The sequence below is a fragment of the Arvicola amphibius genome, chromosome X (assembly GCF_903992535.2).
Source record: "Arvicola amphibius chromosome X, mArvAmp1.2, whole genome shotgun sequence".
NCBI classification, from domain to species: domain Eukaryota; kingdom Metazoa; phylum Chordata; class Mammalia; order Rodentia; family Cricetidae; genus Arvicola; species Arvicola amphibius.
In genome coordinates, this window is record NC_052065.1 from 50,687,702 (window position 1) to 50,704,643 (window position 16,942).

Here is a 16,942-nt window from a genome sequence, read left to right on the forward strand (position 1 = left end):
ATGGAATAAGGGTTTCTTGCCATGCCATAAAATTGAAGGAAGGTAAAGAAATTCACCTCAGTTGTGAAAAACATTTTCTTTTCCATTTTCCTAACTGTAGCAGTTTCCTGTGCTTGAACAGCTTGTTTGTATCTTAGAGGTTCAGGAATGGATTTTAGTCAAGACAGAAAAGAGGTAAAGAAAGCCATTTTAGTTTTCTTTCTCTCAAATCTCAGAATCCACATAAGAGTCCCATGCATGTCCGTGTGTGAACAGTAGTGTGCTTCGTGTAGTAAGCACTGTGTTATGATCTCGGGACAGAAGAGCTGGAGATATGCTTGCTCTAGGCACTCCAACTCACACAGTTGCCTATTATTCAGCCATGAACTGTGTGTTTGTATTAGACATGCCCTGTATGAATACAAGAATATATGTTATGAATTATGAGTGGGTCCATGAATTCATATGTATACAGCCACATCCATGTGTATCACGCCTTAAACGGCTCTTGGACTCTGATCACATACAGAATTGGTGAGGGTATCGCATGCAGCACAAAGCCATAGCATCCTGTATGATACCCACTTTTCAGATAAGTAATGCTAAAGGTAAGTTTCTCAAAGCCTACCTTTTCCTTGGTACTCTCACCCATTTTCCAGCTCATGAAAATTTTACTTTGGTGTCTTCATTATAGAATCGATACGTTAGGTGCCCTTGACGGGGAAGTGAACCCTAAATGCCAGGCTGACTCAGCCTGCAATGGAGACCTGCCTTTCATCGGGGCGTATTAAAGTTCACAAGGTGAACAACGGTACGACCTTTAATGAAATACTGTCACATGGGTCTTGGTGAGCCTCTCACTCTAACACCCTATTCCTGCCACATGGTCAATAAGCTAATCCAAGTCCAAGGAATGTGTCAGGAACAAAGCCCTGCTACCACGTGGCAGTCATAAAGCATTCTGCAAGGCAAAGGTTCCAAACCAAATTATAATATGTAAGATGATAGACCTGCAACAATCTCGTCCAGAGAAGAGGGATAAGCCAGAGTGACTGTTCCAGCCATACTCTCGCAGTAAGTAAAAGATGGAGCCTAGAGAAAAGAGCACCCTTCGTGCACATGCCTTTTAGATCTCCTTACCAGAAAGCAGTTTCATTTACCTTTTAAACAGCCAAAATGCCACTTTATCACTAAGCAGTGACACCAGGGAAGAAACGCACATTACTCAAAAGGCAAGCAGAGTGGGAAGGATGGCTGCCAAGAAACAGCTCATCCAAAATGCGTCAAACTGCTTGCTACCAATCTGCTGCCACGGGAGGCCTGCAAGAGACAATGTTTATATACACCTGTAGCTCTCAAGCTTTGGCATACACCAGGATCCCCCGCAGGGCTTGTATACCCAGCTCACTGAGTTCCAGCCCGTGGGAGGAGCCCACGAACAGGCATGGCATGCTGCAGGGATTTGATGCTGGTACTGATGTTACTAATCCCAGGACTACACAAAGCCCCACAGCAAGCATTGTTAACCCTACCCCACTGGCAGCATTGCCTACAGTTCTCTGAAAGGTGACTGGAATTAGCTTGGACAACAGGATCCTTCAAGATCCTTCACCCTAGAGGGTCATCTAGTCATAATGAAGACTACAGATCCACAGGCAAAAGGCCTTCTCCTAGGGACCCACCATCCCCTAACCCCCAGGATATTCATTTCCTCCAGGAAAGGTAAAGATACCCACTGAGCTGGTGAAGCCGCAAGGAAGAAAGCAGCCCTGTTGCCTTACAGCTATCACACAGAAATTCCTGGGCTCAGAGCAATGCAAGCTTTTTCAAAATAGAGCACAGAAAGCCCAGTAAGATGGAGGTTCGGCCTCTCTCTTGCTTCAAGTTCCTGTGCTTAGATGTCTGATAATGAACTAACAACTATCCTTCTTCTCTGCTGATTTCAAATAGAGCTTGTCGAAACAAGCTGTGCATAAGTGCCAAGGTCAGGTTTGGTTCCCCAGCAAATGACAAAATAGCTCAACTCAAGAAAATCAGACTTTTACTGCCATCCCATTCTACCAGGGTTCCCTGTGTCACATCACACTCCTACCTTGTTGTGTACTGTCTTCTGTGAATTAACCAGCCCTTGTGTTAAATCAATTGCAAAAATGCCAGGCTGAGTAGTCTGCCTACAACACCGGCCCCCTGGAGAACTTGCAGAGGAAAAGGCTAAGTCTAGTGCCTAAGCAAATGAGCAAAGGGAATTTTGGAGGGACAGAGAAAATCATATACTGCCCTGGAGATCTAGGATGAGTGTGACACCCCTTGGGTTTAGTGAGCCCTGTTAATCCTTCCCACCATGAGTGTCTATCCTGTCAGGCTTTGTGATTGAGAGCTGCTTAAACAGGTGAGAAAATTTCAGGAAGCTAATATGTCCCATCTAATCAAGGGTAAGTGTTCCCTCTTTGCCCAAGCCCTCTTATTTGCATGAGTACCACATGGTAATGGGTAAATCATTTTTTTCAAGGTTGTTTGAAATGCAGGCCCTTAAATAAGTGATCTTTGCTCCATTTCATCTAAAGGAGAGGTTACCCAGCAAGCCTCAAGATCCGTGCCCTCATCAAAACTATTTCCAGCCTGGCCTCCTCCTTTAGGAAGCCAGCATACAACAGGGTTGTGAATCAAGAGATTATGTGTTCCCATATACCCAAATTTACCTTCTCTTTGTGATCTGTAGTGATCAGATTTAGTCCCTGTTAACTCTTTTATAGCTTGTTTTCCTATTTCTTTGATTTTGTGGCTTTTCCTTCCTCACTTTGGTCCATGTATATTATTTATTTAAAACAACACCACCATCTCGCCTCTTCCATGCAGCATGTAGGAGCAGAACATTGAGCGAAGGGTTTTGTGTGTGAGCACACTAGGGCAACAGCTCTCCAAGATGGTCTCTGTACTCGCAGCATCAGCACCGGGGGACTTGTTAGACATACAGATAGAGTCTCAGGTCCCACCCAGATGCTGGGTGCAGAAACTCAAGGAGGAGGATGGACTAGCCATCTGTCTTAGGAATTCCTCCTGAGGAAGCTGATGTGTGCTATAGTGTGAGCAGCATCCTACCAGATCATATGAGACTCAGAAGCAAAGACACAAGTTCAGAGTACAGGGTCATCTTGACCAACAGATGAGTTTTCTTTAATCCTTTATGTGACTGGACCAAGTGAAAATAAATATGGTACTGTACCAAGTTAAAAATACAAGGTTTCTATTGTGCAAGTTAATTCTTGTGACAACATGCCATCTTATTGTGATGTGTATATTCTTACCAGGATGAGGTATTAGTGCCAACCCTTATCAGCTTGTGGGAGCCCATTGTTAAATATCCAAGAATTTTCAAACCACTCAATATCTTTAGATTTATTTTCATTATTGATGTGTATATGTGTTTGAAGGAGCAGGAGAGGAGGGAGGGAAGGAGAGAGAATGGGTGTGTAGGTGCCCACAGAAACCAGAAGAGGGAGTATGATCCTGTGGTGCCAGAGTTACAGGCAGGTGGATGCTGGGAATGGAACTCTGGTCGACTCTGAGAGCAGCAAGCACATTTTTTATTATTATTAATTAGACTTATTCATTTAGTTTACATTCTGACTTCAGTTTCCCCTCACTCCTCTTCTTCCATTCCCTCTCTCCTCTTCCCTCCACCCCGGTCTTCCCAATCCACTCCTCCTCTGTTTCTGCTCAGAAAGGGGCAGGCCTCCCATGGGTGTAAACAAAGCATGGCATATCAAGTTGAAGTAAGACTAGGCTCTCCAAGAATGGATAAAGAAAATGTGATACATTTACACGATGGAGTATTACTCAACTTTTAGAAACATTGCTATCAGGAAATTTGCTGTCAAATGAATGGAGCTAGTAAAGATCATCCTGAGTGAGGTAACCCAGACCTAGAAAGACAACCATGGTATGTACTCATTCACAAGTGGATATTGTAATGTATTTATAAATTTATAAAGTATTTACTTTACTAAAAAGTAAAAGATAACATGCTATAATCCACAGACCCATAGAGGCTAGGTAAGAAGGAGGGCCCAAAATGGGACAGGGATGCAACACAGAGTTTATACAACCAACAAAGCAAGTATACACAGACAAGGATATAGAAGAACAAATATATAAAAAGACAGTGACAAACCCTACAGTATGAACAGTTTAGCATTCCAGTTCTGGTAAGGGATTATTTGACATGTGTTCATATGTAGCTATTTGATGTTAGATGCTCATATCTGCTTCAGTGGTAAGGTAGCCATTGAACAGAGACCCAAAGGAAGTGAGAGAGCAAATCCCAGTTGAGAAATGATTCCACACAGGTGTCCTGTGTTTTTGCACAATTTGGAAGGAGGGGCTCTGACTTCCATTATTCTGGATAGCTTTCCAAGGATGTGTATAAAGCAAATGTCCATAGACAGTAGAGATGATGACTCCTTTCAAAATAAAGAGGACATTTGCTCACTATTCAATGAGTAAATAATAAAGGTAACAACGCATCCCTCTGGAGAAAAATGGTAGCCACAGTCACTTGTCATTCTAGGCAACCTGTGTTCCCTAATGTCAGAGCCTCTCTAGTTAGATAGCCCACTATATGTGCTTGTGTTACCTGACTTTCTTTGTAGCTCCTTGTGGGAACTGGAACTCGGGGAATCAGCAAAAGAAAACCCTGATGCTCCAAACAATACTGTTGTCCTGAATAATAAAGTCCATTGTCTCCTACCCAAAGTCTCAGCTCTGCCAGCAGTATGAGCTGTGGCAGTCTACCTGTGAGCAGGATAAGGTAGGAAGCCTCTCGGAGTTCAGGAAAACCATGGGGATGAATGGGAGACATGCGCTGCAGGCAGCAGAATCAGCAAGTGTATGCCTCGGGGAGGATAGGAGTCCCCTTCATCATAGTGTTGTGAATTACTTCTCTACTCCACTCGTTCTGCCAAGCCTCATTTTTACAACAGTACCACCTCATCATGATCGTGAGGATGGAAAAGAGGGCACCATAGCAAATTTGAGGACATGTGGAATTTGTCTAACTCATAGGTTGAGGCAAACAGTCCAAGAATGACAGGCAGTGCCCGAAAGAGACATCGCAAAGGACCACAGAGATAAAAAAGGATCAATATCCCAAAGCAGCAGCCAGAACATTAGATCTGATAAGAGAAACTAGAAGAGAGTGCAGTCATACATTTCAGATTGGAATGCTTAGCATCAGAGTTGTTGTGTTTAGTCCATAACAAACCACAGCAAAGATAGACATGGTCACAATGGCAAAATAATAGGACAACCTTGCTAGTGAAAGACCACATATGGTGAAGAAAATATTATCTGGTGTACAGATCCTAAAGGTCATGTTTGAATGAATTTCATAATTGGCTTTTCAGAACACATCTTCCAATTCGATGAATAAAGTGTTAGAAAGATAGAATTTTATATATAGACAATCCTTAGAAGTAATTAATTTCATAAAACATGAATCAGTTAGATCTGACGGTGCAGACCTGCAATCCTATCTATTTAGGATGCTGAGTCAGGAGGCTAACAAGTTCAAGAGTACTCCGGGGCACTTATGAAGACCCTTATTCAAACCAGAAAGTTTAAAAATGGGTGGGGCTATGACTCAGAGGTAGAGAACCTATCTTATCATACGCAAAAGGTTTTAGGTTCAGTCCCAAATACCACAGGAAGGAAGAGGGAAAGGGAAAAAAGAGGAAAAGAAAGAAGGGAGGGAGGGGAGGGAGGGAGGGAGGGACGGAGGGACGGAGGGACGGAGGGATGGATGGAGGGAGGGAGAACCGAACACACTGTGGGCAGTGCCAACCCTGGACACCTGGGTTGTATAAGAAAGCAGGCTAAACAAGCCATAAGGAGGAAGCCAGTAAGCAACACACACGCACACGCACACGCACACGCACACGCACACACACACACACACACACACACACACACCCTGTGGCCTCTGCATCAACTCCTACTTCTAGGTTCCTGCCCTGACTTCCTTCAGTGATTGAGTATGACCAAAAAGTTCTAAAATAAAATAAATCCTTTCCTTTCCAAGTTGCTTTGGCCATGGCGTTTAATCATAGCAATAGATACTGTGAATAAGAAAAATCACTTTAGTTTTCTAGTGTTAAAAAAGAAAGAAAGCTCAGCTAAGCCTAACACTAGCGGTCAATATTTCCTTTATGCTATGATTCAATTTACCAGCCATTCTGATGCTGATAAATAACACATGACAAAGGAAAATTAGCACCATGCTTCCTGTTTAAATATTATCATTCTCTCCTATCTCCAGAGAATTTTCTTCCTTCCTCCAGAACTTTTCTAAACTCTCTATTCTGTGTAAGATGGAGGGAGGTATGAGTAGCTCAGACAGAAACAAATGCACATACTAATGGTCCAAGCAGAATTTGATCTTAAGGTCACCAACTGAGTGCAGGACTACAGCAATGCTGGCTAAACCGAGACCTTCAGTGAGTGACACCTCACTGTCTCTTTGAAAAATCCCCATTTGGAAAATTCCTATTAAGAAGTATTTAGTTATAATCATGATTATTTTTGTATTATTAGAAATAAAAAAACTAGCCAGGTGGTGGTGGAGTAAGCCTCTAATCCCAGTGCTTGGGAGGCAGAGGCAGGCAGATCTCAGTGAGCTCGAGGCCATCCTGGTCTATAGAGCAAGTTCCAGAACTGCCAGAGCAACACAGAGAAACCCTGTTTCAAAAAAAAGGAAGAAAGGAAGGAAAGAAAGAAGAAAGAGAGAGAGAGAGACAGAGAGAGAGGGAGGGAGGGAGGGAGGGAGGGAGGGAGGGAGGGAGGGAGGAAGGAAGGAAGGAAGGAAGGAAGGAAGGAAGGAAGGAAGGAAGGAAGGAAGAAAGAAAGAAAGAAAGAAAGAAAGAAAGAAAGAAAGAAAGAAAGAAAGAGAAAAAGACAAACAGAAAGAAAATAAAGAAGGAAGGAAAGAGAAAACTAGAAACACCTTAAGTGTTCCCAAATAGATCAATGGTTAAATACCTGAGGCTACAACCACATAATGTTGAATATTAATAACGTGGAAAGATTATCACACTCATAGAAAGTCAAAAATAACATGTACAGGGTGATCTGTTTCATATGGGTATTATATTTGTAGTCTTCATGTGCATAGTAAAACTGTATATTTCTTTCCTTTTTCTGAGACAAGATCTGATGTTTTAACCCAGGAAGGCCCAGACTGGCTTCATGTTCACAAAAATGCTCCTGCTTCAGCTTCCCTGGTCCTGGGATGAGAGGTCTGAGTCACCATGGCTGGTTTTAAAATTGGTATTAAGTATTATGTCCTAAGGATTCTCGTAGGTTCTGAGAGCACATTAGTGAGAAGAGGTCCGTAAATTCCCAGCCCAGTAGAGCTTGTCTAGTCAGGAAGATACAGTAGGTAAATAAATGTGTGTGTCATCTGTTAACTGAAATTAAGAGAAATACTGCAAAATCATTTCCATCTAAGCAAACACTAGACCCAGACATTGTGTTCGGCCTCTCTACAGCGCCTTTGCACAGCCCTTCTGGATGATAAGGTTAAAAGATATTCTTCCTCGGGCATGCTTCCTGACTTTTTGTATGACTATGTCTTGGTAATAAGAGCAACAGAAAGAAATTTTAGAGTCCCTGCAGAAAGCTTCTCATTAAGCACGCCATCCCAACAAAAACAACCTTGCATGGGCTGACTGCAAGTCCTCAAACCCTCGTTGCCAAGCTAATAATGTGATTTGTTTGAACCTCTCCTTACAGGCTTTATTTTCCAAGCTCTAAATCATCTTCCTTGTCGCTTTATGAACTGCCTCCAAGTTGGACATGATTAATGCCTGCTCATTAGATGCTGAGCAAACTTGAGGGCAGATGTGCTCCACAACTTTAAAGGCTTCTGAACTGTCAAGGCAGCGCTGCAGCCAATGCACAATATATATCATCTGCATCTATGATAAGCCTACCTTTTCAAGTCGGCTTCTCCAGGAACACATTCAATCTTCCCGTTTCTTACTAATTAAGATCTTCTTCCCACTTCAAAGGCCTGGATTACATCCACAGCCTCTAAATAATGTGTTTCATTTCTTTAAACATATCTTTTCCCTGAAACAGCATTACAAACATTTCAATGTGGTATTTTTCCCGTGTCCAGGGCTGTCAGCAGATTCGCTACTACACTGGCCATCGGGTACATGTCAAGTCCAAGTAATTTCACTAGCTCAGCATCTTCATCTTATGACTGGAAGGCAAATGAAGACGCTGTTTTAAACATTCAAAATGTCCTGAACAATTTTTATGTCTCTAATATTTCTTGTGTACCTAATACGGATTTAATATTTCTCTCTCACACAGCCAAACATAAAGATGAAGTTCCTAAGTTCCAAAGATTAACACCTAAATGGGAAGATAGGACAAACAGGTGGGTTTACACAGAAAACATACTGGCCTGTATATACACATTAAAAGGCCTGGGTTACTGGGGAAATACACAGCAATGCCTAACAACGCTATACGACCTGAGTTGAGCATTAAGATTAAGCTCTGCTCACTTGCGTGAAGTTTCCATGGACTAGATGACTTTTATGTGGCATTTTTATTACAGTTGGAAATAGCACACAAGGCCTAGCCAAACAGACAGTTGATCACTGGGCCAAAACCCTAGGAAATCACCACAGTTCAAATTAAGTCTGACTATTCCAACGCCACTAAAAACTTGCATTGAATAATACATCCTTTTGTTTTTACTTTATCTCTCTGAGCATGGCCGAGTTTTCAGTGTTCATCGTTATGAACTAGGCCTAAGCTGTGCATCCAAACAATCCCAGTCGAAATGTCTGCAGTCTTTTAGAACATAATGTAAGTTCTGGTCACTTCCCCAGCACTGTTAACACTGTTGAACTTTGTGCCAAAAGGGAAAACTTCGAACTTTCAACTTAAGTTTAACTTTGAAACAACATGAACAGAAGTGAAATGATTAATTTCTGATTCCAGGTCAACTTCATCAATTATCAAAGAGTTTCTAAGCAGTTCCAATTATAGTACATGTTCTGTAGGTGACCACAAAAAGTGCCTCCACGAATGAAGTCTCTGGAATGTAGCAAAGCAAAAAGTCTTAGTGTTTTTGTATTTTTATTCTCTTAAAATAAGAGCACTACAGTGTACACTTCTTAGAAGAGAAAAGGGAACGAGACTCCTTCCTCTAGACAACTGTCATGTTGGACTGCGAAGGTGGCCCAACCCAGAATTCCAAGGGCTGCCATATGTAGTCTAGAGTTCCACAGTATGGCAACATCAAATTGATAGTGTGCCCCTTCTTTCCTCTCCCTCACCTACAGAGCATTTGATGTTCTCGTAAAATCACTTTTGTCAAGTCTATGTCATGGCCAAGGTGGGAGATGTATCTGGGTATACACTACGTGCTCAACTCTTCCTTGCCTACTTAGAAAATGGTGGCAGTGAACCTGTGTGAGGAAAAGATGTCTTGTATTCTTTCAAAATCTTTCCTCGCTCTCGGCAGGCGTCCTTGTTAGAGTGACATCGTCTTTAAACCCTGCATGGCAATCCCTGACGCACCGCGGTGATGCCCAGGAAAGACAGGGCGACCTGGAAGTCCAACTACTTCCTTAAGATCATCCAACTTTTGGATGATTATCCAAAATGCTTCATTGTGGGAGCAGACAATGTGGGCTCCAAGCAGATGCAGCAGATCCGCATGTCCCTGCGAGGGAAGGCTGTGGTGCTGATGGGCAAGAACACCATGATGCGGAAGGCCATCCGGGGGCACCTGGAGAACAACCCAGCTCTGGAGAAACTGCTGCCTCATATCCGGGGGAATGTGGGCTTTGTGTTCACCAAGGAGGACGTCACTGAGATTAGGGAAATGTTGCTGGCCAATAAGGTGCCAGCTGCTGCCCGTGCTGGTGCCATTGCCCCATGTGAGGTCACTGTGCCAGCCCAGAACACTGGTCTGGGCCCCGAGAAGACCTCTTTTTTCCAGGCTTTAGGCATCACCACTAAAATCTCCAGGGGCACCATTGAAATTCTGAGCGATGTGCAGCTGATAAAAACTGGAGACAAAGTAGGAGCCAGTGAAGCCACGCTGCTGAACATGCTGAACACCTCCCCTTTCTCCTTTGGGCTGATCATCCAGCAGGTGTTTGACAATGGCAGCATTTACAACCCAGAAGTGCTTGACATCACAGAGCAGGCTCTGCACGCTTGCTTCCTAGAGGGTGTCCTGAATGTTGCCAGTGTTTGTCTGTAGATCGGCTACCCAGCTGTTGCCTCAGTGCCACACACGATCATCAATGGGTACAAGCAGGTTCTGGCTCTGTCTGTGGAGACTGAGTACAGCTTCCCACTTGCTGGAAAGGTCAAGGCCTTCTTGGCTGATCCATCTGCATTTGTGGCTGCTGCTCCTGCTGCTGCTGCTGCAGCCCCAGCGAAGGCTGAAGCCAAGGAAAAGTCGGAGGAATCAGATGAAGATATGGGATTTGGTCTCTTTGACTAATCCTCTCAAAGCAACCAATTCAGACAGCTTAATCCAAGAAACATGGAAATAAAAGCTTACTTCTGTTTAAAAAAAAAAATCTTTCCTCATTGTCGGGATCTGGACCATAAGAAAACATTTCCAATTCTCTATAGCCCCAGGAAGGCAGCAATGATCTCAGCATTTTGTTCTCTCTTCCTTTATTCCAAGCTACTTACTGAGCACTTGAGTTGCTTTCCAGAGTCCTCTGTCTCATGCCCTGCTTTCACCGCTGGTAAAAACTTTCTAGTGGTCCTCACATGGTAAAACTTTCCTAGAGGAAGTGTCTCCTCTTTGTCATCATACATATCATTGGCATGAAGCTGTAGACCTGTGTCCGTCCCATGCAATTAAATTTCAGACTTCTTCCAAGTGGCACCTCAAGAAAAGTGCACTAACCCACTCACTGTCACAGTTGTGTCCATTAAGCAGAGATTCAGGAGAGCCCAACAGACAGGTTTAGGTTTGGCCATCATAGCTAATGGGCTTAAGTTTATTTTCAAAAGCTCCTTCCTTTGGGTAATCTTTGGTCCCCAAACCTGAACTGAACACTGCTGGAGTTAAAAGGCCCCATGTGAAGAGTTAAAAAGATAAAGAAGTAGTGATCTGTGAGGATTGTATTCTAGCTCAAGATGAAAGTTCTTATTCATCGTCTTTTGCCTATAGCATAATCACTAAGTGTGTATGGAACAGTCACCTAAGTGATTTCATGCATATGCCCTAACCTCAATTTATAAACTACCATTCCTCTAGTGTTCTGTGCTCTCTTTGAACACTTAGAGATATATGTTCCTTTAATTTAAGCCTGACTTCTTGGTAAAATCCATCTTCTTTGATATTTCTATCACACGATTTCAGTTTGATCAATGCAAATTCAGTCAATTGGAAAGTTCAAAGTTTCTTGCTCCACAGCACCGGTAGGCCTATTCTGAGTCACAGAAAATGTGTGACTATAACATAGAACCTGCTCAGGCTCCAGATGAAAGATGCTTACAAGCACCTCAACACAGAATAAAAGAATATGCCACATTCTTACTCATTTCTAGAACTGCATTTTTAAATTTCTAACAAGCCTTTGGCCCTGCAATACATATAGGCTTACATTGAGCAATAAGGAATATGTTTATAAAACAGAATCTGTATGAATCTTAATGAATCATGTATCATGCACAAACTTCCCTCATAAAATAGTCATATGTCATATTCTCAATTATCTCTAGAACTGCAATCTAGGAAAAAATGAGCAAGTTAATAAAGAGAAAAACCTCAACAATAAAATCAGTGTAATAATGATATATCATACTTCACATATGTGACATGTTCATATTTAATATTGAACCCTGGAAACAGAGAGTAAGTGTTCTTTCCAAACCATATTTGGCTAAGCGTAGTGGCCTAAGACTTTAATCCCAGCACGTGGGAGGTGAGGCCAGCTTGGTCTACAGGACAAGTTCGACACCAGGCAGGGCTACACAGAGAAACTCTGTCACAAAAATGAAAAAAAAATCAAAACATATGTGGACATTCATAACCATTTAGTATGTCTAAGCCATAACTAATTTTTAATTCCAAATAATATAATTAATACATGCAGCATTCTCAAGCAATGATATAATAAAAATAGAAATTAATCACAAAATCAAACAAGACATTCCCAATTGGAAACTTAAAAGGCATACTAACAGAGACTAGGAAGATGGCTCAGGGGTAAAGGGTTTAATGTGCAGGCACGAAGATCTGCATTTGGATCCAGCCGGACATGGCAAAGGTGAACGGTGTGTGTTATGGCAGGACTAAGGATATGGAGACAAGAGGACTCCTGAGGTTTGCTGGCCAGGCAGTCTAGACAAATCAGTGAACAGCATGGTCAGTGAGAAACTGGGTCTCAAAAATAATAGAGGAGCAGGATCAGGACAGCAATATCAATGCCTGACCTCCATGTGTGCATACATGTATATACACATGTGCACACACACATACACACAAGCACACACATAAATGCATACTTGTGGAAAAAACTTGTAAGAGAAAAGAGTAGTACAAGAGGAAATTATAAAATGTATTGAAAATAATTTTAATGAAAATACAACATATAAAATATGTGAACCGCAACTAAAACTTTTCAAAAGAAAATTTTATAACATCAAACTATATGAAACAAGGAAAAACAAGTGGAACACCAAGTCACTAAGAAGAACGTTTAAAAGAATAGGAGCAGATAGTCATGAATGTAGCATATGCCTGTGGACCCAGCATGCAAGAGGATCATGAGTTCAAGATCAGCCAGGGCCACATGGTATGACTCTGCCCCCCCCCAAAAAAATTGTAAATTAACTATTAACATGAAGAATCAAATGGTACATGCTTTTTTGTTTTATTTTTGTATTGTTTTTCGAGACAGGGCCTCGCCATGTAGCTTTGGCTATCCTGGAACTCACTCTGTAGACTAGGCTGGCCTGCTTTTTAAAATAGCATACTACAATCTTGTGTTTTGCCAGAAATAAAAGGTGGCCCAATCTAGAGTCTTATAAAGTGCCACAAAAAGGTAGTCATTCACTTATTTTCATGGATGTTAAAGGTTTCAACAAAATTTAGTAGTTGTACATGTGAACAAAATAAAAAAGGATAAAATGGGATTTGGTGAATAATTTCCCAGTTTTCTAAGTATCCATATAAAGGCCAATGTAGAATTTACTAGAAACATACTAGATGCCTTCCTGCAAAGGTCAGTTACAAGACATGATGCCCTACTACTGTTGATACTATGTTGTAGCCATTATCCAATGCAAAAATGCAACACAAATTAATCAGAGACAAAAAACATTCTGAAAGAAAACAGAAACACTATCTTCACTTTGAGATGATATTCTGTTTGTAAAATCCGAAGAGTCAATGGTAAACCTACTACAAACAAATGGGGCAATTTAATGATGTAGAACATTATAAAATTAACATAAAAATCAATAACCTTCCTATATACAGGTAAAGTCAGTTAAAAGAAAGAATGTTGAAAATTGATGGAGCTATGTTTTCAGTTTGGAAAGGTTAACGTGATAAATCCATTAGTTTCCTTTAGGTTAATTTATAAATTGAATATCACCCCATTAAAAATATCACCGGGGCCAGTGAGATGATTGAGAGGGTAGAGATGCTAGCAAGCAGATCTGAGAACCTGAGTTTGAACCCCAGATTCCAAAAGGTGGCAGGAGAGAATCCTGACCTGTATGACTGTGTGGGTACACTCACACATGCGTGTGCACTCTCTCTCACACACACACACACACACGTTAATTAAATTTTTAAAAATATCACCGGGATTTTAACTTAACAAACTGAAGGGCATCATTAACAATTCCCGTCTGCTGAACACAGGCTTGGGAAAAGTGTTCTCTCTAGCTTTGCATTTTAGAAGATTTACATAATACAGGAAATATATATATATACATACACACACACACACACACACACACACACACACACACACACACACACACACATATATATATATATATATATATATATATATATATATATATATATACACAAAAAGAGCCAGGAACAATTAGCATCACTGCATAGAAGCAAAATTTGGAATCCAGCTCAGGAGGATAAGTCTACGATAAAAAAAAAAATCAAAATTTTAGAGCTCTTGCAAATTTAAGGAACAGTGCCAGTTCTTAAAGATTTGTTTTTCTTTCTTTCTTTTCACTGAAAAAAAAAATAGACCTGTGCTAATACAAGTATAGCAAAAACAGAATGTAAAAGCCAAATAACTGTGCCACAAAATGTAAAGGAAAAAATGGCATTCTTGGAAATTCACATTGAGCTTTGAAAGTAGACAACCAGAGGAATCAACATTTATGTTTGCGACACGGACCCTGACTGGCTGTAGGGAACAGAAGGTCATAAGGGCCGGTTCATGTTTAGACAACCTGACACTGATATGAATATATGGTATAGGGTTCCTAAAACGTGGTTGATGCCGGATATCTAGGGACCCCAAAGCAAACAGTGATGCAATCTGTTAGATAACTGGATTTGGCAGAGTGCCACTTTTGTGTGATTAGGCATAAAGAGTCATTAGGTCAGAGGCCTGAACCTTTACCTTCTCCAGTCGCCCCGACTGTAAGCCTGTGCGCTGCTCTACATGTGTGCCTGCGCCTGGCTATGTGTGGATTGTATGTGCTGGCATGCGCCTGGGTGCCTGCTGGCAGCTACCAGCCTGGCAGCCTACACTTGAACTGAACAAAGTATGGTTTACTACCTATGAGTCCAAGAAATCTCTTCCACCTCCCTGTCTCCCACGACCCTCCACCTTTCCTGGCATCAGTACGTAGATCTCACACTGTTGTCGTCACCCCAATCTAACCCCCCAAAACCTTATTGAGCGTCTACTATCAGCAGCGTGCTGTGGGATAGTGTGAGCAGAACTGTGGCGAAACTTGTACTAGAGACTCACCTGTAAGCAAACTGAGCCCAGCAGAACGACAGCAAGGGAGATGAAGAAAATAATGCTGCATGATCAACGCAGAGCTCTGTGTGATGGCTAAGGTAGACAGTGACAGGATCTAGATTACATCAGCCTCTGGAGATGCCTGTGAGGGATGATACCTGACTCCGGGCTTTTATTGTTAAAACCAAGGAGAATTCTTGCAACACTAGCAAAACTTTGGTTAATTGAGGTGTGAAGACCCACCCTAAATGTGGTGGCACCATGCCATGGAATGGATTCCTGCACTAAATAAAAAGACCAAGTGAGTTGAGCATTCTCCCTCTGTTCCCCACTGCAGATACAATGCGACCAGCCACCTAAGGCTTCCCACCATGCCTTCTCCATCATCACGGACTATACCCTCAAACTGTGAGTCAAAATAAACCCTCCCTTCGTTAAGTTCATTTTGTCAAGTATTTTGTCCCAGCAATGAAACAAGACATGTATACAGTAGCCCACCTACATAATACATGGAGAGTCCAGGAATGTTACCAAAACAAAAGTGGATGATAGCTGAGGACATCTGGACATCTGTAGATTGTGTGTGTGTGTGTGTGTGTGTGTGTGTGTGTGTATGCGTGTGTGTGTGTGTGTGTTATATAGTAGTTTAATGAATGTTGTTTCCTGGGACTAATAGTTATATACTTATAGTGTGGTTGTGTAGTAGAATGTCTTTGTTCTTTGAATGATATATTTAAGGGTGAGATTTCATGTAATCTGCAATAATCCTTCAAACAGTACTGCACAAAATAACACAGGGAAGAAAGGGGAAAGTTAGGAAAGGAGGCAAGAGACACATTAGTTACCGATCTAAGCCTGAATGTGAAATCTAAGACTACACATTGCCAGATATGCTGTGAGCTGGTTGAAAGGAAGTGATTTTTATGTTCTGAATTTACAGAACAGAAATAATGAGCTCACTTCCATAAACGACGAAGAGAGGACCGCATCAATCAAACTGAATGAAATAATCACTTCTCAGCTGAAGACTAACTCTATAAGATAAATTCTCCAAATCCAATCTGCAAATAAGAAGGAATTCTCTGGCCAGTAGGAATCAAAGACACCCAGTCACGATCAACTCAATGGGCTTTGATTTTGGCCTTCTCTATATCTTGTTTCAACCAATTTAGCAATCAGAAGCCACAACTGCAATGAAACAACAAGGTTCAACAAAAGCTCTACCATAATCACAGAGGGAGGAAGTGATTTTCCAGTTCTTCCAACTCATTTTTGAGACTCCCCTGGAAATGTCTTAATCCACAACACAATTAGCAGCTATGAGACGTACCCAACTGTTACCAAGCATGCCAAAAATTGGAAAGAATTTTCAAGACCCAGTACTAGCAATCCTGCTTAACAATACTGAACATAATTTTAACAAGCCTATAGAAATATAATTCACAGATCTCATAATTTACTCATTTAAGATGTATAGTCCTGCATAGCATGCAAAAGGCACTGGGTTTGATCCAAGCACACCACAAAAAGCATAGAATTCAGTGCCTTTTAGTATATTTACAGGGTTGTACAGATGTCACTAAAATTTAACTTGAGAACATTTTTTCCTTTCTTGTATCCATTAGAAGTCATTCCCCAGTCCTTCCCAAAGGTTCTCTCTTCTGCTAGTTCTACATAATCATTTGCATATTCTGGAGATTTAATACATATGAACTATATACCAAGTGGACTTCTGTGACTAGCTTCTTTCAGTTGCTATACTGTTTTCCAAATTCATCCATTATAGCATGTATCCGTGTCTCATATCCTTTGCTAAAAAAATTCCACTGTATGGCTATACCACAAATTTTTTACCCATTCATGAGTTGCTAGACATTTGCATTATTTTCATTTAGATCTATTATGAATTAAACCAGCTTCCTACATAGATGTCCATGAGAATTCTTGCAATAAAATGAATT

At 41.4% G+C, this 16,942-nt stretch overlaps 1 pseudogene; it reads left to right on the forward strand.

Moving 5' to 3' along the window:
- Positions 1-9,559: 9,559 nt before the first annotated feature.
- On the forward strand, positions 9,560-10,510 carry LOC119805035 (annotated as a pseudogene).
- The last annotated feature ends 6,432 nt before the right edge of the window (positions 10,511-16,942 follow it).